Genomic DNA, 26,200 nt, shown 5'->3' with positions numbered 1-26,200 from the left:
ACTAGGCAAAGAATCTCTCTTAGTGAGTCAGTTCAGTCACTCAGTCGTGTCTGACTCTTTGCGACCCCATGGACAGCAGAATATCTCTAGAAAGATATAAAAGAAATTAATGGCAGTGGTTGCTTCTGTGGAGGGGGTTGGGACAGAGTTATATTTCATTATATATATATTTTATCTTGTGCATATATCACCTATTTAAAACAGTTAGCTAAAAATAAAAGTGGAGAGACATATATATACCTGGCTGGCCAGATTTGATTTTGTAAAAATATTTTGAAGTTAGTCTATAAATTCAATGAAATGTCATTTACTATTCCAAGAAAATTTGAAAGATAACTTGACATGCTGATCTCCTGGTCTTTTTTTAAAAATGTGGGAAGCTATATATATAAAACAGAAACAGACTCACAGACATAGAAAACAAACTTACAGTTACCAAAGGGGAAAGGGAGGGGGCGGGATAAATTAGAAGTTTGGGATTAACAGACAGAAACTACTGCATGCAAAAAAGATAAACAACAAGGATTTACTGGATAGCACAGGGGACTATATTCAGTATCTTGTAACTTATAATGGAAAATAATCTGAAAAAATATATACATGACTGAATCACCTTGTTGTATACCCTGAAACTAACATAAATCAACTATATTTCAATTCAAAAATTTTCTGACCGAATTTTTAAATTAAAAACAATGAGGAATTCTTAAAAAAAATATCAAAACTAACTCAAACAGTATTGATGTAGGAACAGACAAATTGACTGACAAAATGGAGTCTAGAAATAAGACCATATAATTTTAGAAATTGAGATTATATAGGGGTGATATTTCTTTTTTTAAAATTTGTTATTTATTTATTTTGGCCATACCACACTGCATGTAGATCTTAGTTCCTTGAACAGGGATTGAAGCTGTGCCCCCTGTAGTGGAAGCATGGAGTCTTAACCACTAAACCACCAGGGAAGTCCCAGTGATGATATTTCAAATAACTGTAGGGCAAGAATAGTGTTGGTCAACAATCCATTTGGGAAAATGCCTGATCTCTACTTGTTACTATATATTTAAAAAACTCTAGATGAACCAAATATTAAAAAGTAAAAATAAACTACAAAAGTATTAGAAGAACACGGGAAAGAATATTTTCAGTTGAGGAGAGGGGGAAATCTGCAGCCTAAGCAAGATCTAATTCCAAGAGGAGAAATCTCAACATAGTTGATACATAGAAATGAAAATTTTCTGTATGATAAAATACACCTTAAAATTAAATGATAAATTACAAGAATGTTCATAGTAGCTTTAAGTAGACAAAATGTGGAAACAACCAAAACGTCCATCAAAGATAAATGAACAACATTTATACACTAGAATACTACTCAGCAAAAAAAAAAAAAAAGGAACTACATGCAATAGTGTGGCTGAGCCTCACATAGGTTGAATGAAGACAAAAAAAGAACATATGTAACACTTGTGTAACTGCATGTATATAAAACTCCAGAAAACTCAAACTAACCTACAGTGACAGAATGCACATCTGTGGCTACTTGGAAATAAGGAGTGTGACGGGCAGGTAGGAGGGATACCAAGATATGAGCACGATACCCAGTGAAGCCACAGAAACAAAACTAGAATAAATGGCATAACTTCATTTGAAAAACTCATGAATTTGTTCATGAAATAGCTTGAAATATATAAACTAAAAGGTTAACAGCAATGATATTTATGGGTGATGAGATTAGAGGTGACTTTAATTTTTCTTCTTTCCAGATTCCTTTTGCTTTTGTGGAGGGAATATAAAATACCAATTATTCTTATAATGTAAAAAAGCAATAAAATTATTTATGCAGTATCAATCTACAGTCTGGAGAAATAATTTTGTAATCTCATTATGAAAATCTTGAATGAATATAGTTCCCTTAACTATAATTCAATCAAAATGATTAAATAATCATTAAGCTTCTTCTGAATTAATTCCGCATCTCCAAAGATGAAAAGCTTGTTCTTAAAAATGTTCTTTATTTATCAAACTGTTACTGGCATATTTATTTTTCACTCCTTACCACTCATGAAAATTCTCCAAATTGGCCTAGCAGAGAAAAATCTCTATATACTTTTTCCAAATGCAAATTACAGTATGTATGTTTGAAAATTCCACACAACAGCTGAAAATGAGCATGTTAGCTCTGAGTAGAAGTTTAATAAGTCTCTGAATGTGCTGCTCAATACATGCTCCAGCAGTTCAGTACAAAGCAGAATACTTCTTTTCCAAACTGTTCCCCCACTGGTATACCAAGGGCAGCCCAGTGGGCACAGCCAATTCTGGTGCAGGCACTGATGAAGTACATTGTCCACAGAAGGTAAAAACAATAACTTCAAAATTTAAACATTAATATCTTTAACTCTAGCAATAGTAGTCTTAGAAATTACCATAAAAAGATAACTAAATAAGTTACACACTGATGAAAAAAAACATCAGTATGTACCAGCAATTCTCAACAATATCAGTGATTAGATACTCCATCAGGGCAGACTACTCCCACACCCTTGTCAGCTGACCTATTAGTGTTTCTTGAAATCAATTTTTTAAAACATGAAATAGGAAAAGACAGGATGGCGTGGATTAAAAAACAATGTTTATCTCACACAGTATGGGTATATATTGCTTTGTAAAGCTTATTTCAGAGACAGACATATATATGTATATTAGGCTACAGCTTAAAATGTATTTCTTACTATTTACAGTAGTTAAAAATGTTTTAAAACCACTGAGAGAGAATAAAGACTCTAATGAACTGGTAAACACTGATTCAGGAGTACTAGTCTAGGAATCAGAAGTTCTAAGTTTTGCCTTCAAATGTGTTTTGTGATCTTAGGGAATTATTTTTCCTTATAAGGATATAAGAAATATATATGTGAAAATAGCTTCTTTGTTAATTCAAAAGATAATTTAAAGAATTTTCCAGTACTCAGCCATTAAAAAGAATACATTTGAATCAGTTCTAATGAGGTGGATGAAACTGGAGCGTATTATACAGAGTGAAATAAGCCAGAAGGAAAAACACCAATACAGTATACTAACACATATATATGGAATTTAGAAAGATGGTAACAATAACCCTGTGGACGAGACAGCAAAAGAGACACTGATGTATAGAACAGTCTTTTGGACTCTGTGGGAGAGGGAAAGGGTGGGAAGATTTGGGAGAATGGCAGTGAAACATGTAAAATATCATGTATGAAACGAGATGCCAGTCCAGGTTCGATGCATGATACTGGATGCTTGGGGCTAGTGCACTGGGACGACCCAGAGGGATGGTATGGGGAGGAAGGAGGGAGGAGGGTTCAGGATGGGGAACACATGTATACCTGTGGTGGATTCATTTTGATATTTGGCAAAACTAATACAATTATGTAAAGTTTAAAAACAAACTAAAATTAAAAAAAAAATTTTTCCAGGTAGATCCATATAACATAAATGTGATAAAGTATACAGATTACACTTTGTGAAGAAAATAAAAGTTACCTGAGACTATTCTACTGTAATAAAATTTCTTGGCAAATCAAAATGGCTCATAATTTCACTGTCCACACTACTGCAATTTTTAAAAATGCATTGGCCAACTATTTTCAGCATACCAAGGAAAAGGTTTAAGTGGAAATATACTTTGGGGGCTTTCAGAAGCTTTATCAATCAGTAGATTAGTAACAACATCTCTTAAGGGTTTTACAAGAGAAAAGGGAACTAAAATCTACGGAGTGTCAGCTATTAAATCTCTTTAAAGTCTCAAAATGTAAAGCATATATATGTAAGCTATAATTCTGCTACACAATCACTGAAAATCAATTATTATGCTCCCACTACAAAGGGCTGAGGATGACAACTCTGGCCAATGTGACAGTTTGCTTACATATTATTTTCTCATTTTAACACACTAGTGATTTGATCTAGATTCTCTAGTTCTCTTTGACTGGACATCATGGCCAATGAATCATAAATAATTTACCTACAAGCATAAAATGCCAAAATAAAGGGGTTTTGCCAAAAACGTGTTTTACCACTGTCAATGCAATGACTAGATTTTATAATCAGATTTTAAAAATACTTGTACCACAATTAGATGAAGCCTAATTTATTACAGGTACCGATATTATCAAAGAACAATATATGGAGGCAAATATATTTGGGATTAAATTGTAAATTACTGACATTTCATAGCACATTTAACATTACTCCTTTGCTTCTTCAAGAGAAATTAAAATAGGTATCCTGAGAAAAATTTCAAATCCCAAAATAATAAAAGTAGAAGTGATGGAGAACTAAGATTCAATTATTCCTAAAGACATGACAACAGAAGGCCTGAAATTATATTAATATTTTAATTTTTCTATTGCCCATTTCTTTCAGGAACCAATAAACAGATAACTGCCTAACATTCTCTTTATAAGGAAATCTATGTTTAGAAAATCTAGAAAATAACCTCAAAAAGATACAGGAATGACCAATAAGTAGATGGTAAAGTATTCAACATTATTAATCACCAGGGAAATGCAAATTAAAGCCATGGAGAGGTACTACTACATACTCACAAGGATGACTGCAATTAAAGAGATTGACAACACCAAATGCAGCCAGTGTGGAGAAAGAGAACATTGTTGGTAGAAAGTTACATTGGTACCAACAAACTTTCTACATTGTTGGTAGAAAGGTACCAAAAATACATTGTTGGTAGATAGGTAAATTGGTACAACCACTTTGGGAGAAGATCTACTATAATACACTCAGAAATACTACTCAGCGATATAAAGGAATAGACTGCTAATATATGCAACACCATGGCTGAATTGAAAATGTTATACTTTGTGGAAGAATCCCTATATAACAGCTACACATGACATGATTACATTTAAATGACACTTTAGAAGAAGCGAAACTAAGACAGTGTGAAAACACCTGAAGAGTAGATGGCTCTGGGGCAGTAAGGAGAGGATTTCCTGGGAAGGGAACTTTCTGCAGTGATGGCAATAGTCTGTATCTTGATAACAGTTTTGGTTGTACAGTAACACGTTCTGTGGGAACACAGTCAGGGCACCCAAGACGGCTGTTCTCTTCCCCTCTGTACATCCCCTGCATGACCAGTACCTGCTTCACCTATACCCTACTCACATGACTGACCTTCCTACAGACATGCCCCAGGCCCTAGCTAATGATGTTCAATGATGTTCTACCTTTAGAACAGAGCTCTCTACTCTACTTATCAAAGGGACGGTGAGGGTTCTGTCCCTCTGTGATTTCCCTGGTAACTGATGAGCCATCAATTCCTCTACAACTGGTAGTCCTCCTATTCCCCCCATCTCTGGGAATGAAGACTGCCACCATATCCTGCCTCGCCATCTGCTGCACACAGCGGTGAGTCACTTCAGGATCTTGTTTCAGACGTGTAATATCCCCCCATTCATAAAACCACTGATATTTCTGTTGCTGACTCTGGGCTCTTTTTTCAGTCCTGAAGCTGGGCAAGACCATACAGACCTGCATGGTGTAGCCCAACAAACACATTCACAACGCTCTTAAGATCTGTGCATTTCACTGTATATAAATCTTTACTGGAAAAGAATTAAAATCCCACAAACAAAATATTATGTCTAGCTAATGATATGAACACTGAAGTATTCAGGGATGTCTACCACTTACTCTGAAATGTATCAAAAAGTTGAGATGACTAGATATAGCGATATACATGTGATATGAGCAATTACAATAAAATGTCAATTGCAGACTCTAGGTGGTGGGTGTTTGCTGTAAAATCTTTCAACATTTTATTATGAGATTTTCCCAACACAGAGAAATGTTGAAAAAAAACAGAAAAGATTTTTTTTTCCTTAGGAAAAAAATAACTCTTCAGCACTCCATCATTCTTACTACTAGAAAATTACTATGATTAAGGGTTTAAAATCAAGGAAGTACTACCATTTGAAAAATAGTTGAGAAAAAAGAATATTACCATATAAGACAGAAGCAGAAATGGATGGTAAAGATCAGCATCTTCCCAAATGATCTGGTTTTGACAATGACACAGAACACCTAACTGACCCTAGTCATTTCTCAGTATTCCAAAGTTCACATGCCAAATTCTGTCCATTTTGTTTCTTCAAAACTATAGAAGAAAATAATTTAGTCCTGTGATCACTACTGAATTTTATGTTTCACACAAATATTCCTTTCTTAAACTTTTACTGAGAAATAATTCACATGTAACGTTATACTACTTTCAGGTGTACAATGTAATGATTCAATATATTAATACTGCAAAAAGAACACAATTAAGTCTAGTTAACATAAAAAAATGTCAACACAAATATCTTTCTTATGGAAATGTTAAGATTAACTCTGTGAGCAACTTTCAAATATATAACCCAGTACTGCTTACTACAGTCACCATGTTACACATACTATATTCCCAGGGCTTGTTTATTTTATAACAGGAAGGTTGTACCTTCTGATCTCCTTCATCCATTTCACCCACCCTCCACTGCCAATGATCACCAATGTTTTCTGTTGTCTTTGTCTTTAAGATCCCATCTATCAGTGAGATCAAATGGTATTTGTCTTTCTCTAACATTTCAGCAGTGGCCACAGGACTGGAAAAGGTCAGTTTTCATTCCAATCCCAAAGAAAGGCAATGCCAAAGAATGCTCAAACTACTGCACAATTGCACTCATCTCACACGCTAGTAAAGTAATGCTCAAAATTCTCCAAGTCAGGCTTCAGCAGTACGTGAACCCTGAACTTCCAGATGTTCAAGCTGGTTTTAGAAAAGGCAGAGGAACCAGAGATCAAACTGCCAACATCCGCTGGATCATGGAAAAAGCAAGAGAGTTCCAGAAAAACATTTATTTCTGCTTTATTGACTATGCCAAAGCCTTTGACTGTGTGGATCACAATAAACTGTGGAAAATTCTGAAAGAGATGGGAATACCAGATCACCTGACCTGCCTCTTGAGAAACCTATATGCAGGTCAGGAAGCAACAGTTAGAACTGGACATGGAACAACAGACTGGTTCCAGATAGGAAAGGAGTACGTCAAGGCTGTATATTGTCACGCTGCTTATTTAACTTATATGCAGGCTACATCATGAGAAATGCTGGGCTGGAAGAAGCACAAGCTGGAATCAAGATTGCCGGGAGAAATATCAATAACCTCAGATATGCAGATGACACCACCCTTATGGCAGAAAGTGAAGAGGAATTAAAAAGCCTCTTGATGAAAGTGAAAGTGGAGAGTGAAAAAGTTGGCTTAAAGCTCAACATTCAGAAAATGAAGATCATGGCATTTGGTCCCAACACTTCATGGGAAATAGATGGGGAAACAGTGTCAGACTTTATTTTTTTGGGCACAAAATCACTGCAGATGGTGACTGCAGCCATGAAATTAAAAGACGATTACTCCTTGGAAGGAAAGTTATGACCAACCTAGATAGCATATTGAAAAGCAGAGATATTACTTTGCCAACAAAGGTTCATCTAGTCAAGGCTATGGTTTTTCCAGTGGTCATGATTGGATGCGAGAGTTGGACTGTGAAGAAAGCTGAGCACCGAAGAATTGATGCTTTTGAACTGTGTTGTTGGAGAAGACTCTTGAGAGTCCCTTGGACTGCAAGGAGATCCAACCAGTCCATCCTAAAGATCAGTCCTGGGTGTTCACTGGAAGGACTGATACTAAAGCTGAAACTCCAATACTTTGGCCACCTCATGCGAAGAGTTGACTCATTGGAAAAGACTCTGATGCTGGAAGGGACTGGGGGCAGGAGGAGAAAGGGACGACAGAGGATGAGATGGCTGGATGGCATCACCGACTCAATGGACCTGAGTTTGAGTGAACTCCGAGTGTTGGTGATGGGACAGGGAGGCCTGTGGCGTGCTGTGATTCATGGGGTCTCAAAGAGTCAGACAGGACTGAGCAATAGAACTGAACATTTAATTTAGTATAATGTCCTTGAGGTCCACCCATGTTATGGCAAATGGCAAAGAACAACTGAAAAAAGAGCCTGGACTCATTATCCTTTTCTGACTTACAATATGATGTCAAGAATTCGGGGAAGAAATTTATCTATTAAAAATATGTCATTTTTTTCCTTCTACTTTCTTAATAGGAATCACTGAGATCAACTGAATAAGAATGAATCTCAAAGACATCTGACACATTACATTGCAGCTTTTGTCATTGTGGAGGAGAAATGCTTAATTACTCTGGTGTTGCCTACTGTATCCTTGAGGAAGAGGACTTCACCCTATTTGATTCTATCTCCAGTGATATTGGATTCTGCCTACTGCCTAATTTACAGTAGATTCTGAATAAATATTGCTTGAAAAATATCTTTGATATTACTTTTAATATAGTTACTGAAATTCTGTATTTGTAATCACAGACAAGAAAGAAAATCTAAAAAGCAGTGGAGGGGTGGGGCGAGGAAAACTCCACCCCCACCCTGCCTAACTTACAGTAGAGCGCATGCTTGCTGTCACTTTATTCATGTACAGCTCTTTGCAACCCCATGGACTGCAGCCTGCCAGACTCCTCTGTCCATGGGATTCTCAGGCAAGAACACTCAAGCGGGAGGCCATGCCCTCCTGCAGGGGCTCTTCCTGACCCAGGGATTGAACCCATGTCTCCTACCTCTACTTGCACTGGCAGGTGGATTCTTTACCACTAGCACCACCTGGGAAGCCCTACGGCAGAGCAGTTCCATGTTTACCTGTTTTAAGTTTCTGGCTTTCAAAGTGAGATTTTACTGTAGTTCCTTGCCCCAACCTCCAAAGAATTTTGAAAATCTCTGATGTGATCTCAGTCTAAGAAATCTTTCTGGACCAAAAGGACCAGTAAAATGTTGATTATCATTACAGTGAAGATTGGGGAAAAGCAGAATAGATTTAGATTCATTTAGCTTTTCAGCAATTATCCTAAAATGTAGATCACTATTCAACGCAGTTATAGTTCAGATAAGTTGAGGGTAACTGTACTGTGATAAGATGCTCCTGTTGGGGCAAAATCTCATTCCTGTGTATAAACTGGGTTTACCTGAAAGTGTCATCAATAAACACTTAATGGTAGAGGGTGGGACCGTGTAAATGGGGAAGAAATCTGCAATGAAGAAGAAATACTGAATATTTTCTAGATATTCTCACTAGGAGATTTTTTTTTTCTTCCCATTATGGAGCTTCTTAGCTCAATTTTTAGTAAGATAACGATAAAACTGCTCAACTTTTCCTGCTGTTCCCAATTCTGGCTATCATTTCTTTTATGAAGAAAGTGGAATATAACTAAAATTAAAGAAGAGAATGGAAAGTTTAAGATGTGTAATATATTTAATATGAGAAACTTACTGAAAATATGATTAAAATTACTAACACTATTCCTAGCACAGATCTCTTCAACAAATTTGGTAAATTTGATGACACCCCTTAAAGTAAAAGAAAGAAATATTGTTCAATCAGTTCAGTCGCTCAGTCCTGTCCGACTCTTTGCGACCCCATGAAGTGCAGCACTCCGGGCCTCCCTGTCATCACCAACTCCCGGAGTTCACTCAGACTCATGTCCATCGAGTCAGTGATGCCATCTAGCCATCTCATCCTCTGTCGTCCCCTTCTCCTCCTGCCCCCAATCCCTCCCAGCATCAGAGTCTTTTCCAATGAGTCAACTCTTCGCATGAGGTGGCCAAAGTACTGGAGTTTCAGCTTTAGCATCATTCCTTCCAAAGAAATCCCAGGGCTGATCTTCAGAATGGACTGGTTGGATCTCCTTGCAGTCCAACGGACTCTCAAGAGTCTTCTCCAACAACACAGTTCAAAAGCATCAATTCTTCGGCGCTCAGCCTTCTGCACAGTCCAACTCTCACATCCATACATGACCACTGGAAAAACCATAGCCTTGACTAGATGAACCTTTGTTGGCAAAGTAATGTCTCTGCTTTTGAATATGCTATCTAGGTTGGTCATAACTTTTCTTCCAAGGAGTAAGCATCTTTTAATTTCATGGCTGCAGTCACCACCTGCAGTGATTTTGGAGCCCCAAAAAATAAAGTCTGACACTGTTTCCACTGTTTCCCCATCTATTTCCCATGAAGTGATGGGACCGGATGCCATGATCTTCGTTTTCTGAATGTTGAGCTTGAAGCCAACTTTTTTACTCTCCACTTTCACTTTCATCAAGAGGCTGTTTAGTTCCTCTTCACTTTCTGCCATAAGGGTGGTGTCATCTGCATATCTGAGGTTATTGATATTTCTCCCAGCAATCTTGATTCCAGCTTGTGCTTTTTCCAGCCCAGCATTTTTTCATGATGTACTCTGCATATAAGTTAAATATTGTTCAATAAAAGATAGTAAATACTATATAGAACACATTCCCTCAGAAAGATGGAATATATATCAGATTCAAGACAAGATAGCTAAAATCAATGAATAAGAGACCCAGAGTGGGCTAAGCTTAAAATTCTGAGGTCAAGACACATAATTTATTAGGTTGGTGCAAACATGATTGCAGTTTCAGATGGTGAATTTTAAATCATTATAACTAGGCTCAAACACATCTTTTTAATCAAAACAGGAACCATTACAATCAACACATTTTTGCCCATAAGACATAGGTTTATTATTGTAGCATAAAAATCTGTGCTTCATGGTTCAAAGAACTCTTGGAAGCATTTTCTGCTGCTGGTTGTGGAAGCATTTTCCCTGCAAAACGTTGTCGTGATGCTCAAAGAAGTGGTTGGCTAGAGATGAGGTGAATATGCTGCATGAGGCAAAACTTCATAGACCAATTCGTTCAACTTTTGAAGTGCTGGTTGTCCGAAGTGCAGTCAGGTATTATCATGCAGAAGAATTGGGCTTATCCTGTTGCAGTTTTCAGTGCGTCTCATCTATCTGCTGAGCATACTTCTCAGATGTAATGGTTTTGCCGGGATTCAGAAAGCTGGAGTGAATCAGATGGGCAGCATGCCACCAAACAGGGACCATGACCTTTTTTTCGTCCAAGTTTGGCTTTGGGAAGTGTTTTGGAGCTTCTTCTCAGTCCAGCCACTGAGCTGGTCATCACCAGCTGTCGTATAAGATCCATTTTGTGTTGTATATCACAATGTGATGGAGAAACGGTTTGTGTTTTTGCATAGAAAAAGAAAAGCTGACATTCAAAATGACAATGTTTTTTATTTTCAGTCAACTCATGAGGCACCCACTTATGGAGCTTTTTCACCTTTCCAATTCGCGTCAAATGCTGAATGACTGTAGAATAGTCAACGTTGAGTTCTTCGGCAACTTCTCGTGTAGTTGTAAGAGGATCAGCTTCGATAAGCTTTTAATTGGTCATTGCCAACTTCCGATGGTCGGCCACCCCACTTCTCATCTTCAAGGCTCTCATCTTCTTTTCAAAACTTTTTGAACCACCACCGCATTGTACATTCGTTAGTCCAAATGTGTTGTTGATCTTGCGAGTTGTCTTCGTTGCTTTACAACCCATTTTGAACTCAAATAAGAAAATCGCTTGAATTTGCTTTTTGTTTAACATCATTTCCCTAGTCTAAAATAAATATAAAATAAACAGCAAGTAATAAGTCACAATAAACTGTGGAAAATTCTGAAAGAGATGGGAATACCAGATCACCTGACCTGCCTCTTGAGAAACCTGTATGCAGGTGAGGAAGCAACAGTTAGAACTGGATACGGAATAACAGACTGGTTCCAAACAGGAAAAGGAGTACGTCAAGGCTGTATACGGTCACCCTGCTTATTTAACTTATATGCAGAGTACATCATGAGAAACGCTGGGCTGGAAGAAGGACAAGCTGGAATCAAGATTGCCAGAAGAAATATCAATAACCTCAGATATGCAGATGACACCACCCTTATGGCAGAAAGTGAAGAGGAACTAAACAGCCTCTTGATGACAGTGAAAGTGGAGAGTGAAAAGGTTGGCTTAAAGCTCAACATTCAGAAAACAAAGATCATGGCATCCGGTCCCATCACTTCATGGGAAACAGATGGGGAAACAGTGGAAACAGTGTCAGACTTTATTTTTTTGGGCTCCAAAATCACTGCAGATGGTGACTGCAGCCATGAAATTAAAAGACGCTTACTCCTTGGAAAGAAAGTTATGACCAACCTAGATAGCATATTCAAAAGCAGAGACATTACTTTGCCAACAAAGGTCCATCTAGTCAAGGCTATGGTTTTTCCAGTAGTCATGTATGGATGTGAGAGTTGGACTGTGAAGAAAGCTGAGTGCTGAAGAATTGATGCTTTTGAACTGTGTTGTTGGAGAAGACTCTTGAGAGTCCGTTGGACTGCAAGGAGATCCAACCAGTCCATCCTAAAGGAGATCAGTCCTGAGTATTCATTGGAAGGACTGATGTTGAAGCTGAAACTCCAATACTTTGGCCACCTGATGCAAAGAACTGACTCATTTGAAAAGACCCTGATGCTGGGAAAGATTGAGGGCAGGAGGAGAAGGGGACGACAGAGGATGAGGTGGTTGGATGGTGTCACCAACTCAATGGACATGGGTATGGGTGGACTCTGGGAGTTGGTGATGGACAGGGAGGCCTGGCATGCTGCGGATCATGGGGTCACAAAGAGTTGGACACGACTGAGCGACTGAACTGAACTGAACAAGTCACTATCAAAAAAACAGATAGAAATGCTCATTAAAATGATGTACAACATAACCATATTTATTTAGGAATACAGTCCAATATCAAATGGCAAAGTTCAACAATGCAAAATCACAGTTATTTATGCACCAACCTAAGAGGAAGTAAGGCCAAAGATGACAGTCAAACCTCTTCACTTATTTCTATGCTGGAAGGCACATGAATTTGCCCTAATTTTGCAATTCTTATGTTCTTTAAGTAAAGACTGAAGAATACTTACTAATAATTTGTTCAATCTTCTCATCTAGATAAGCAAAGTCCAGCACACATAGCTAGACTGGGCACAAGAGTGAGTATGACTGGCCTGGCTCACAGACCACAAAACATGGGGCCAAGGTCATGTGACAGTTGGTGGCATGGGACAAAACTAAAACAGAAAGTCATCTGCGATGTCAATCTCCATGTCCCAAGGAAGAAGCAGGATCTAGGTAAGTAGGCAAAAAAGAACCAAAGGAAGTAGGATCAAGGGAAGAGGGCCCAAGGACATTAGCTGAGGCACATTTATTAAATGCCTGTAATGAGTCAGGTGCTATATTAGGCATCTTCTTTACACCATCACAACAAAGAAGTCTGTTCTCATTTTATAAGTTAGAAAAATGAAGATGAAGTAAACTGATTAATTTGCCAAGATCACATGGACATGCCTCCAAAAACTTCTCTCTCTTCATCATACCATATTCCTTCCATGAGGTGCTCTTAGTGGTTTTATAGAAACCAGGGATCCATTTCCATACCGCAATTCTGGCTTATTAATTCTACAAAGCTTCCTCCTGATTAGGGTCATTTGTTAACATAAAATCACATAAGAGGTGAGTTCTTCTCATGCTGTATTTTGACTAATGCATGAACAGCAAGTAAACAAAATCTTTAGGCTTATTAGTGGCTCTTCTATTCTGTAACATTTTCATGGTCAAAAATCGTGCATCTGTATTCCACATAAATCTAGGTTCTAACTGTACATCACATTTCATTTTAGTTCACTGGATATTCTTTGTCTTTTCTAAAATACCTTCAGGTTCTCTCCTGAAGGTGATTAGTTACCATGGAAATGAGGCTACCATAGTTCAGAATAAATTTACATAACTAGTAGAAAATTATTTCAAGCTTGTAAAATATGAGCTTTATCTGAAAGTTAACATGACCACTGATATGATAAAAAAATAAGAACTGAAAATCAATTCAAAGTGATTTAGTTCCCAATGTAGGATTATAAAACAACTGTAAAGCATTCTTAATTTATAGAGATAACATCAAAAATGTAAGTTTATAAAGTGAAATAGTGAAACAGTCTGGATACAGACAGCAAACTGTAAAAATGTCCCAACATCTTATCCATTAGTTGTCAAATATGTAATATCACGCACTATGTAAGGTGCTAAGGATCTAACAGTTGACAAAACCTAGTCCTGTCCTCAAGGAACTCAAGTCTGGAAGGAGAGAAAGATACACAAAATGAAAAGAAATTTAAATGTGACAGGTAAAGCAAGAAAGATATGTATAAGGCATATGTGGAAACGTAGAGTACCCAACAGAAGGTAGTGGGAAGAGAATGGATAAAAAGGATGGGAGTGAGCAGGGCCCAGAGTATCAAGAGATTTCAGAAGAAAGCCAGGCAAGAGTGTGAAAAGAGAAAGATTCGACACAGAAGGGACAGTACTACAAAACAACCATATGGGGTTTAAGCAGCTAGCTGTTGTCCTTGAAATTAAAATACCTTGAGAAGCAATAACAATACTGCTCAGACTTAAGCTCTAGTTCTCGCTCAGCTGGGCTTTTATAAGAAAAATGACTCCCTTTAAGACATGTAAATATCCAGCATTCTGAAAATTACAGGGACGAAACCTTAGGGGAAGAAACTTAAGGTTTCTTGCTAATTCATTTGAAGTAATTTTTTAAAGAAAGTCAAAGAATATGGTAATTTTATGACATAAATCATATCTCTTACATATTATTTTGGAAATTTATTTTTCTTTATTTAATAGTCAAAGCATCTTGTCATTTAATAGTTCTTCTAAAATATGATTTTTGCTGGATGCACAGTATTCTGACACATTTAGTTTTTAGTTGCTGAGTTGTGTCCGACTCTTTTGCAACTCCATAAATTGCAGCCTGCCAGGCTCCTCTGTCCATGGGATTTCCCAGGAAAGAATACTGGAGTGGGCTGTCCTTTCCTTCTCCAGGAGATCTTCCCAACCCAGGGATCGACCCCACATCTCCTGCATTCCAGGCCTTTTCTTTACCACTGAGTCACCTGGGAAGCGATATGTGAGTAGACCATTATTTATTTAATCAATCATGTAGTACTGGCCCTTTAGGTGGTTTGGAATTTTTCTTTAATTCCAATTAATATATATCATCACAACTTTTATGCCTAAATCTTTGTACACATCAAGGATTATTTCATTAAAGCAAATTATTAGAGGAAAAACTGCTTGTCAAAGTAGGTCTAAGTTTTAAGGGTTTTGATTATATCATCAAACTGCCCTCCAAAAAAGGTTAAATTTGCACTGTTACTACCAGCAATGTGGGGTTCCCTGTTGACTCTGATGGTAAAGAATCTGCCTGCAATGCAGGAGACCTGGGTTCAATCCCTGGGTCGGGAGTATCTCCCAAAATTCCATGGACAGAGGAGCCTGGAGGGCCACAGTCCATGGGGTTGCAGAGTCGGAGACGACTGGGCAACTAACACTTTCAAAAACTTTCACACTTACCAGCAATGTATGAGAATCCCGATTTCACTGTAATTTTGCCCAAAAAGGGGCTACATTAACCTGCACTTATGCTTCTACTATCAAGAGTGAACTCTTTTCAGGTCAATGGATAATTTTCAACCCATTTTTGTAAACAGACTATTTTATCTATCCCCTTTTTCCAGGTAGCACAGTGGTAAAGAATCCTCCTGCCAATGCTGGAAACACAAGAGATGGGGGTTCGATCCCTAGGTCAGGAAGATCCCCTGGAGTAGGAAATGGCAACCTGCTCCAGTATTCTTATCTGGAAAATTCCATGGTCAGAGGAGCCTGGTGGGGGGTCACAAAGAGTCAGACAGGACTGAATGATTACGCACATTCACCTGGTTCCTGTAGATTTATAACTGCTGCTTGTATCTGCTGAAATTATTTTTCCAAATTTTTAATGAAAGGATTTTGATCACTTTAGCCACTGTGAAGAATGGAATTGAAGAGGGAACAGGTTAGAACAAGAGAGACAAGTTACCATACTACTGCAGTTATCAAGTAGTAGTAGTAGTAGTAGTTAGCTGCTCAGTAGTGTCGGACTCTTGCGACCCCATGGAGCCCTCGAGGCTCCTCTGTCCAAGGGATTCTCCAGGCAAGAATACTGGAGTGGGCTGCCATTCCCTTCTCCAGGGGACCTAGGAAACAGATTAACTGAACTTAAACTTGGGAGTAAAAGCAAGGAGAAAAACCCCTAAAGAACTGGATATGGGAATAAATAAAAAAGATCAGAATGATCAAGAATGCTTCCCAGGTTTCTACCACAAGAGAATAGGTGGGCAGATATTTAGGGGATATTTAGGGGAAAATGTTAAGTTCAATTTTGGACATGTGAAGTTGGAGGTAACTGTAGGCACCTAATTATAAAAGTCTGAAACTCAGCAGAGGGTCTGGTCTAGGAATTTGGAAGTTATTGTTATGTAAGTTATATCTAAAACCATGAGCATGAAGGGTAATAAGCTGAAGTCAAAACTTTGTGGAACTAATATTAATAACTAATAAAATACTAATATTTTAATGAGCAAGACAAAGAAATGATGCTCATGAAAGAAAAAGAGAAGAAACAGAGAAATAAAAGGAGAAATAGGATACAGACGGTGTTATCAAGCCAAAGGTGTGGAGCATTTCATGAGGTTGTAATTAAAATGGAGGGATTCAATGTACACAGTCTTGAACAAGATGAAAATATGGATTATGAGAATTTTTAAGCAGCCATTTGGAAGAAAGTTCCTCTATTAATGGTTTTTATTTTATGTTGACTTATTGAAGGCCTTAAAAGGTCAAGAATGGGAACTTAAAAGATAAAGTACTGTTTATAAACATATGTGTTTATGAAGATGGTAATTATAACTTCAATTATATAAATGAGGGCAATAATTCATCTCCTTCCAGAATAACTTTTCAGTGTTTTTTTTAAAATCCCAGTTGCTTTTCATTTCCTCATGCCATACACAAAAATAAACTCAGAATGGCTTAACAACTTAAATGTAAGACATGACACTAGAAAACTCCTAGAAGAAAACACAGGCAAAACGCTCACTGACATAGATCATACCAGTGTTTTCTTAGGTTAGTCTCCAAAGGCAACTGAAGTAAAAGCAAAAATAAGTAAATGGGATCTAAGCAAACTTAAAAGTTTTTGCATAGCAAGGGAAACCATAAATAAAATGAAAAGACAACCTACAGAATGGGAGAAATACTCTGTTATGTGACTGAAAAATATTTATTTTCCAAAATAAACAAATAGCTCATACCACTCAACAACAAAAAGCAAACAATCCAATAAATAAATGGGCAGAAGACCTAAATAGACACTTCTCCAAAGACATACAGATGGCTAACAGGCACATGAAAAGGTGCTCAACATCACTAATTATTAGAGAAATGTAAATTAAAACTACAATGAAGTATCTATCAGCTCACACTGGTCAGAATGGCTGTCATTAAAGTCTACAAATAATAAATGCTGGAAAGGGTGTGCAGAAAAGGGAACTCTCTTATTCTGTTGGTGGGATGATGCAGCCACTAAGGAAAACAGCATGGACATTCCTCCAAATACTAGAACTACCATATGATCCAGCTATCTCCCTCTTGCGCATATATCTGGACAAAATCATAATTCCAAGAGATATATATGCCCCAATGTTCATAGCAGTATTATTTACAATAGCCAAGACATGAAAGGAACCTAAATATCCATCAACAGACAAATGGATAAAGAAGATGTGATGTGCGTTTGTGTGCATTTATACATACATACAATGGAATACTACTCAGCCACAAAAAAAGAATGAAATAATGCCATTTGCAGCAACATGGATGGACCCAGATACTGTGATCCTAAATGAAGTAAATTAGCTAAATATCATATGATACCACTTACATGTGTAAGCTAAAATATGATACAAATGAACTCATTTACAAAACAGACTTACACACATAGCAAACAAACTTACGGTTACCAAAGGGAAAAGATTGGGGGAGGATAATTAGGAGATGGGATTAGCGAATACAAACCAATATATGTAAAATAGATAAACAAGTCCTACTGTACAGCATGGGGAATTATATTTAATATATAACTTATAATGGAAAAGAATATATATATTACGTATGTATAACTGAATCACTTTGCTGTACCCCAGAAACACAACATTGTAAATCAAACATACTTCAATTAAAAAATAAAAAAAAATTAAAGAAAATAATTCCACTTGCTTTAAAAATATTAGAAGTTGGGACTTCCTTGGTGGTCCAGTGGTTAAGACACTGCAGGGGGCTCAAGTTCGATCCCGAGTTCGGGAACTAAGATTCTACATACGGTGTGGCAAGGCTAAAAAAAAAAAAACTAAAATCTATTTGGAGAAGCAAATGGCAACCCACTCCAGTATTCTTGCCTGGAGAATTCCATGGACAGAGGTGTCTGGCAGGCTATAGTCTATGGGATTGTGAAGAGTAAGACATGATTGAGCGACCAGCACTCACACTCACTCAGAAATCTATTAAAAGCAAGCTGTAAAGGAAAACATGAAAATAAAGTAACCACAAACATGAAATTATTCTAGCTGTCACATTTCAAAATTTCAACACAGAGTTTTATTCACTTATTCAATAATTAATTGCTGATAATCTGCAATGACAATGGCTTCCCAGGTGGTGCTAGTGGTAAAGAACCTGCTTCCAATGCAGGAGACTTAAGAGACTCGGTTCAATCCCTGGGTTGGGAAGTCCCCTGGAGGAGGAAATGGCAAACCATTCCAAAATTCTTGCCTGGAAAATCCCATGGACAGAGGAGCCTGGAGGGCTACAGTCCATGGGGTTGCAAAGAGTCAGCCACAACTGAAGCGACTTAGCACAATGACAAAAAATTATTATGACCAGTCCTTGTTGATAAGAACCTCAGTCTAGTAGTAGTGGGGAAAGGCACATAAACAAATCAGTGAGAGACACTACTGGTAAAAAGAAAGTTATTTTAAGAGATATAATAATTACCTGAGGGTGAGAAGATGATTATGAAAAGCTTCAAAGAGAAATCAGGAAAAGAACTATCTGGAAATTTGGAAATTTTAGCTGAGGGTGAGAGGCTACGGGGCTTCCCAAGTGGCTCCAGTGGTAAACAATCTGCCTGCAATGCAGGAGATGTGGGTTCCAGGAAGATCCTTTGGAGAAGGAAATGTCAACCCACTCCAGTATTCTTGCCCAAACAATTCCATGGACAGATGAACCTGGCAGGCTACAGTCCATGGGGTCACAAAGAGTCGGACATGACTGAGTGACTGAGCACATGGTCATGAGAGGATACAGGGGAATAGAGCCCCATCCAATCACGTAGTATGTCCAGGACACTAAACACAGTTTGATAAAGACGAGTTCCATTTCCACCCCAGGTTCTGGTGGAAGAGTGCCAGAAGTTTCTTTAAGCCTTATAACAACTCATTTAACTGATAAAAGAAACTAAGACACAGGTAAGTTAAATAACTTCGCAAGTTCACATAGCTAAGAAGTGATAGATGTAAGACTGGAACCCAGGTATGCTGGGTCCAGAGACTGCTCTTAACTGCTTCTCTGTGATCTCTCTCCGTTAACACATGAAGGGTCGGCTTGTGTTCTGTACATACGCCATAAGCAGTTTGCTTTTACCCTAAGCCAAGAGAACCGAGAGTTCTAATAAATGAGGGCAGACTATTGTAAATTATCATGAAGTAAAGGGGAATGAGATCATGAAGATGACTAGGAGAAGAGGGGCGATGAGTGTCTTAATGTGGACAGAGATCAGAGAGTAGAAGGGCAGGAAAAGTAGATGATGTTACCATATGACTTCAGAGAAAGACTGTGGAATTCTAAATTTTTTTAATCAATTTAGAATATATCAATTTACCTCACAAAAATACATATGGAAAATTTTCTTCTTTTGTGGGGAGGGAAGATGTGTATCATAGACTATAAAGAGTGTTTTAAGAGAAAAGGAAAAATTCCTGTTTAAAAAAAAAACAACTCATGACCCATTTTAAGTGTTATCAACAATCTAAGATGACAGGAAATACACGGTGGGCTAATTCACGTCACAGCATGTGTAGAAATCCCAGGAGTTAACGATAAAACAATAAATTTGAAATATTTAACAGATGAAGACTGAACTTATAACCCTTTCTGCATTAACACTCACTATGGCATTTCCTGTAGCTATAATCTTTTAAAAAACAACAGAAATCAGACAGGTATGACTATAAATACAAAATTAACTATATAAATAAATATTTATATATATATAACCCAAAACCATTTCGCATAATTGCTTTCCCATCAAAAAAGAAACGAATATTTTCAGCTATGGGACAAGATTCAAAATTAAATTTTCCAAAAAATTTTTGTACGTGACTTTTTATCTGTAAACAACAAAAAAGATCTCATGTGACATACATTAACATTACAGCCTGAATTACTGTAACTACCACCTACATTAAGAAACAGAATATTAACACACTAGAAATTCCACTGTACAAGAGTCACTACCCTACCCCTGTCCAAAAATAATCACTATTTTCACTTCTAAAATGACAGATAAGTTCTACCTATTTTCGAACTTTATAAAAATGGAATCATAAAGTATGCATTATTTCATGCCTGGTTTTTTCTTCTTTCAATGATATTTGTAGATTTATCAATCTGCTGAGCACTGGACTCCCAATTTTCATTGCTGGCAACATGCCATCATATGATTAGAGCACTATTTTCCTATTCTAGTATTGTTTCTGGTTTTGATTCACTGTGAATAAAGTTGATGTGAACAACACTGTACATGTTTTTAGATGCATATATTTATATACTTCTGATGAGTATACTCCTAGGAATACAACCACTGTATCCTGAAACAAGTCTGTCTGCAGTTTTAAGTAGAGTCTGCCAAATAGCATTAGAGCTAAAGTGATTAAATCAATGTACTGTCCTAACAGCAGTATATTAGCATCCCAACTGTTCCTCATCCTAGCCAATACCCAGTATTGTTCAGTCAGTTCAGTTCAGTCACTCAGTCATGTCCGACTCTTTGTGACCCCATGAATTGTGCACAGCACGCCAGGCCTCCCGGAGTTCACTCAAACTCACGTCCATCGAGTCAGTGATGCCATCCAGCCATCTCATCCTCTGTCGTCCCCTTTTCCCCAATCCCTCCCAGCATCAGAGTCTTTGCCAATGAGTCAACTCTTTGCATGAGGTGGCCAAAGTACTGGAGTTTCAGCTTTAGCATCATTCCTTCCAAAGAACGCCCAGGGCTGATCTCCTTCAGAATGGACTGGTTGGATCTCCTTGCAGTCCAAGGGACTCTCAGAGTCTTCTCCAACACCACAGTTCAAAAGCATCAATTCTTCAGCGCTCAGCCTTCTTCACAGTCCAACTCTCACATCCATACATGACCACAGGAAAAACCATAGCCTTGACTAGACGAACCTTTGTTGGCAAAGTAATGTCTCTGCTTTTCAATATGCTACCTAGGTTGGTCATAACTTTTCTTCCAAGGAGTAAGCGTCTTTTAATTTTTGTTTGCATTCCTCTGAAAACCAAAACCAACAATCTCTTTTTCAAATGTTTAGTAGCCACCTGGTGAGGGCTTCCCAGGTGGCTCAGTGGTAAAGAATTAAACTGCTAATGCAAGAGACCTTGGTGGGAAGATCCCCTGGAGTGGGAAACCTAATCCAGTATTCTTGCCTGGAAAATTCTGTGGACAGAGGAGCCAGGGGCTACAGCACATGGGGTCACAAAGAGTCCACAGGACTGAGTGACTGAGCATGCAAGGCATGGAGATCTGTGAGGTTCAAGTCTTGCCCATTTTCTACTGGTTTATCTGTCTTTGTTTACCTATTAATCTATAGTTCTTTATAGAGTTTATCAGAAGTCGAAGGTTTTTCTGAAAAGGACCAGTGAGAATCTTTGGCTCCGTGGGCCTACTCAAATCCTCTGCTATAGCATGAAAGCACCCATAGTCAATACATGAGTGTTACTTTGTGCCAATAAAATTTTATTTATGGACAGTATAATCTGAATTTCATAAAATTTTAGGTATTAAATATTATTCTTCTGATATTTTTCAACCATTAAAACCATATAAACTATTTTTAGTTCACAGGCTATGCAAAAAATAAGGAGTTAGCAGATCTGGTCCATAGCGTGTAGTTTGCTGACTCTTGGTCTAAATAAAGATCTTGTCAATTTATATATAAGTCTTCTCACGGTTTATCAAAGTTGTTATTCTCTACACGCACCAACTTTTGCCTTTGTGGAAACACCTTATTTTGAACGTCTGCTTTCTATTTCATTAATTTTTGTTCTTATGATTACTTTCTTTTTTCTGTTTTCTTTGGGTTATATTTGCTATTCTTTTCTCTTTTAGCTTTTTTTGAGTTAGATATTTATTTATGCATGCATTCTATTAAAATATAGCTGATTTACAATGTTGTATTAGTTTCTGGTGTACAGCAAAGTGATTCAGTTATATATATATACACTTTTTCATATTCTCTTCCCTTATGGTTTATTACAAGATATTGAATATAGTTCCCTGTGTTATACCATAGGACCCTGTTGTTTTATGTATAGTACATTTGTATCTGCTAATCCCAAACTCCTGATTTATCATTCACCCCTCTTTTCTCCTTTTGTAACCATAAGTTTGTTTTCTATATCTGTTGAGTCTTTTGTAAGTTCATTTTTATCATTTTAGCTTCCACATATAAGTGATATATGATATTTGTCTTTCTCTGACTGATTGATTTCACCATTTTACCATTAGTACGATAACCTCTAGGTTCATCCGTGTTGCTGCAAATGGTATTATTTCATACTTTTATGGCTGAGTGTGTATACATATACACATATATATTAATACATATACATATCATATCTTTTTTATCCATTCATTGAGATGAATATTTAAATTACTAAACTTTCAGCCTTTCTTCCCTTCTAATATATGTACTAAGTAAGAGCTTCATAGGTGGCTCAGTAGTAAAAGAATCTGCCTGCCAAAGCAGGAGACACAAGAGACACGGGTTGGATCTCTGGGTCTGGAAGACCCCCTGGAGTAGGAAATGGCAACCTGTTCTAGTATTCTTGCCTGGAAAATTCCATGGACAGAGAGCCTGGCCAACTACAGTCCATGAGGTCGTAAAGAACAGAACACAACTGAACACACACAAGACTGTACATTTCCTCTAAGCATCCCCTGCGTGCTGCATACTTAGTCGCTTCAGTTGTGTCCGACACTTTGCGACCCTATGGTTGGTAGCCTGCCAATCCATGGGGTTCTCCTGGCAAGAATACTGGAGTGGGTTGCCATGCCCTCCTCCAGGGGATCTTATTGACCTAGGGCTCAAAACCAGGTCTCCTGCATTGCAGGCAAATTCTTTACTGTCTGAGCCACCAGGGAAGCCCCTACTTCTGTAATTAATTTCAATCTTAATTCCACGGAGGTCAAATCCATAGAATTTCCATTTTCTTAAATTTGTTAAGATGTGTTCTATGATCAGTATATGGCATATTTTAATAACAGTTTCATAGGCACTTATAAAAATAGTTTATTCATTTGTTTGGTGCAATATTTAAAAAATGTCAATTAAGTCAACTTTGTTAATTGTGTTGTTCAGTTTTGTATTATGACGATTTGCAGTTTTTATTTTGTTTGTATTTACTTGCTTTGTTCTACATATCCTATCTACTACTGAAGTGTATTAAAATCTACCACTTAGGACTGTGGGTTTGTTTAGTCTACTTCTTGTAGTTCTATTAGTTTCTGCCTTTCCTATTTTGAGATTATGTTATGAGGTAATATATATCTGGGCTTCCCTGGTGACTCAAACAGTAAAGAGTTGCCTGCAATGCAGGAGACCTGGTTTCAATCCCTGGGTCGGGAAGATACCATGGAGAAGGAAATGGCAACCCACTCCAGTATTCTTGCCTGGACACGACCCTAATGGCAGAAAGTGAAGAGAAACTAAAGAGCCTCTTGATGAAGGTGAAACAGGACAGTGAAAAAGCTGACTCAACATTTAAAAAATTAAGATCATGGCATCTGGTCTCATCACTTCATAGCAAATAGATGGGGAAAAAGTGGACACAATGACAGATTTTATTTTCTTGGGCTCCAAAATAGTGCTGATGGTGACTGCAGCCATGAAATGAAAAGACACTTGCTGCTTGGAAGAAAAGCTGTGACAAACCTGGACAGCATATATTAAAAAGCAGAGACATCACTTTGCCAACAAAGGTCCATCTAGTCAAAGCTATGGTTTTTCCAGTAGTCGTGTATGGGATGTCAGAGTTGGATCATAAAAAAGGGTGAGTGCCAAAGAATTGATGCTTTTGAACTGTGGTGCTAGAGAAGACTAGCAAATCAGTCCATCCTAAAGAAAATCAACCCTGAATATTCATTGGAAGGACTGATGCAGAAGTTGAAGCTGTAATATTTTGGCAACCTAATGCAAAGAGCCAACTCACTGGAAAAAGACCTTGATGCAGTGAGATTGAGGTCAGGAGGAGAAGGGGGTGACAAAGGATGAGATGGTTGGATGGCATCATTGACTCAATGAACACGAGTTTTAACAAACTCTGGGAGATAGTGAAGGACAGAGAAGCTGGGCATGCTGCAGTCCGTGGGGTCACAAAGAGTCGGACATGACTGAACAACTGAACAACAACAATACATATTTAGAATCGTTTTATTTTCCTTCTATATTAACTCTTAATAATATGAAAAGTCTACCATTTCACTGTTCGCTTTCTCTTAGTCCACCTTATTCTATGTTCCTTTTCCTTTCCTTTCTTATCTTCTTTTGGAGAACTTTTTATTTCTACTTTCTTCTTCTATTATCTTGTTATAGTTAGATTTTTCTATTGTTCTTTCAAAGCCTCCCACAAAGATTGCAGGACACATCCCTGCCTTATTTTTTTTTTTTTTTTTTAAATTTTATTTTATTTTTAAACTTTACATAATTGTATTAGTTTTGCCAAATATCAAACCTCTAATATAACATAGTACTTTTACCACTTCCTGGACATTTTAAGAATCTTAGAAGACTAACTCCACATCCTTACTCCCGACTTACATGTGTGTGTATTCTATTTTAAATCCCATTTAACATTATCATTCTACATAGTCAACATCCACTTAGATTTACCCAAATATTTAACCCATCCTTTGCTCCTCATTTCTTCTTCATCATCTGAATGTTTAAAATATGCTTTATCTGACATGATCCAAGCCATCAATGTCTTGCCTCATGATTTCTGCGTCCAAAATTTTATTTAAAATAATCTTTTCCTGCTCCTGGGTGACAAAGTTATCCTCCTATACTTTCTTCTACTAACTTTATAGTCTGTAGAGTAAATGAGATGGAGTTCCAAATAAGATGGAGTTCACTAATATTTTATTTGTCCAGTACCATCCATATAGAGGTAAAGAAATAAACTGGTCATTCTACGATTGGTCTAAACCTACTTTCCATCTAGCCAGAGCAACGGCTGAGCTCAAGTGAGGTAATAGTTACATGAACTCTAAGACTTGCTCTTTTGGTTTTCAGAGGTTATAAGTCCACCCACAGATGGCAGTAGAGAATATAAACATTCTATGCCTCTGCCAGCATAGAGCCCCAGTGTGCTCCTCAATTCCTATCAATCAGAGTAGGAATGTGACTACTTCCCACTCTGAAACCCACAAAATGTACCAAGAGAAAGACTTATATATAAACCATGAAACTACCCTAAACCACACAGCAGGGAGCATTCTATCAAATATAATACACTTGGAGACAACTTGAATGTCATGAGCTAACGTATACTTCCACGAATCCAAGCAGTGTTGGATTTCCCTAATAGTAACAGAGGTCTTCAAGATTTTTATTTGAAAAAAATATGTGCAGACAAATCATAGGAGAGCAAATGTTCCTCTGACAGTACATTTCCAGATGGAGGAAGAGCAAGGAAGATGGTGAGGTTATGTGTATATGCCATGGTCATTTTCTTTGACTTCCGAATCACAGAACCTATAAGGGAGATGCTCTGATGGTCAGCATTAGTTGAAAAGAAAAAAAAAATCATAAAATCAAATGTGTTACATTCAAAACCACAGCAGACTCCTTACTGGATGATCTATTCACCTGAAAGGTGGGAACACCAATGCTTAGGATATGTGGTTCTTGGTCAGAGAAAGATAAAGCATTCTGAGACAAGAAAAGTAATCTTCTAGATGCCCCAGACTGCACCCTTCTCTTCCTTAT

General features: G+C 37.5%; 1 protein-coding gene across 2 annotated transcripts in view; it reads right to left on the bottom strand.

Moving 5' to 3' along the window:
- The window catches only part of NEO1 (neogenin 1), a 237,205-nt gene that overhangs the window by 110,445 nt on the left and 100,560 nt on the right, over positions 1 to 26,200 (bottom strand). The window lies entirely within an intron of this gene.

This window comes from Bos mutus, chromosome 10 (assembly GCF_027580195.1).
Source record: "Bos mutus isolate GX-2022 chromosome 10, NWIPB_WYAK_1.1, whole genome shotgun sequence".
In the NCBI taxonomy this organism is placed as follows: Eukaryota; Metazoa; Chordata; class Mammalia; order Artiodactyla; family Bovidae; genus Bos; species Bos mutus.
The sequence above is the reverse complement of the archived record's forward strand: the minus strand, read 5'-3'. Positions and strand labels throughout refer to the sequence as shown.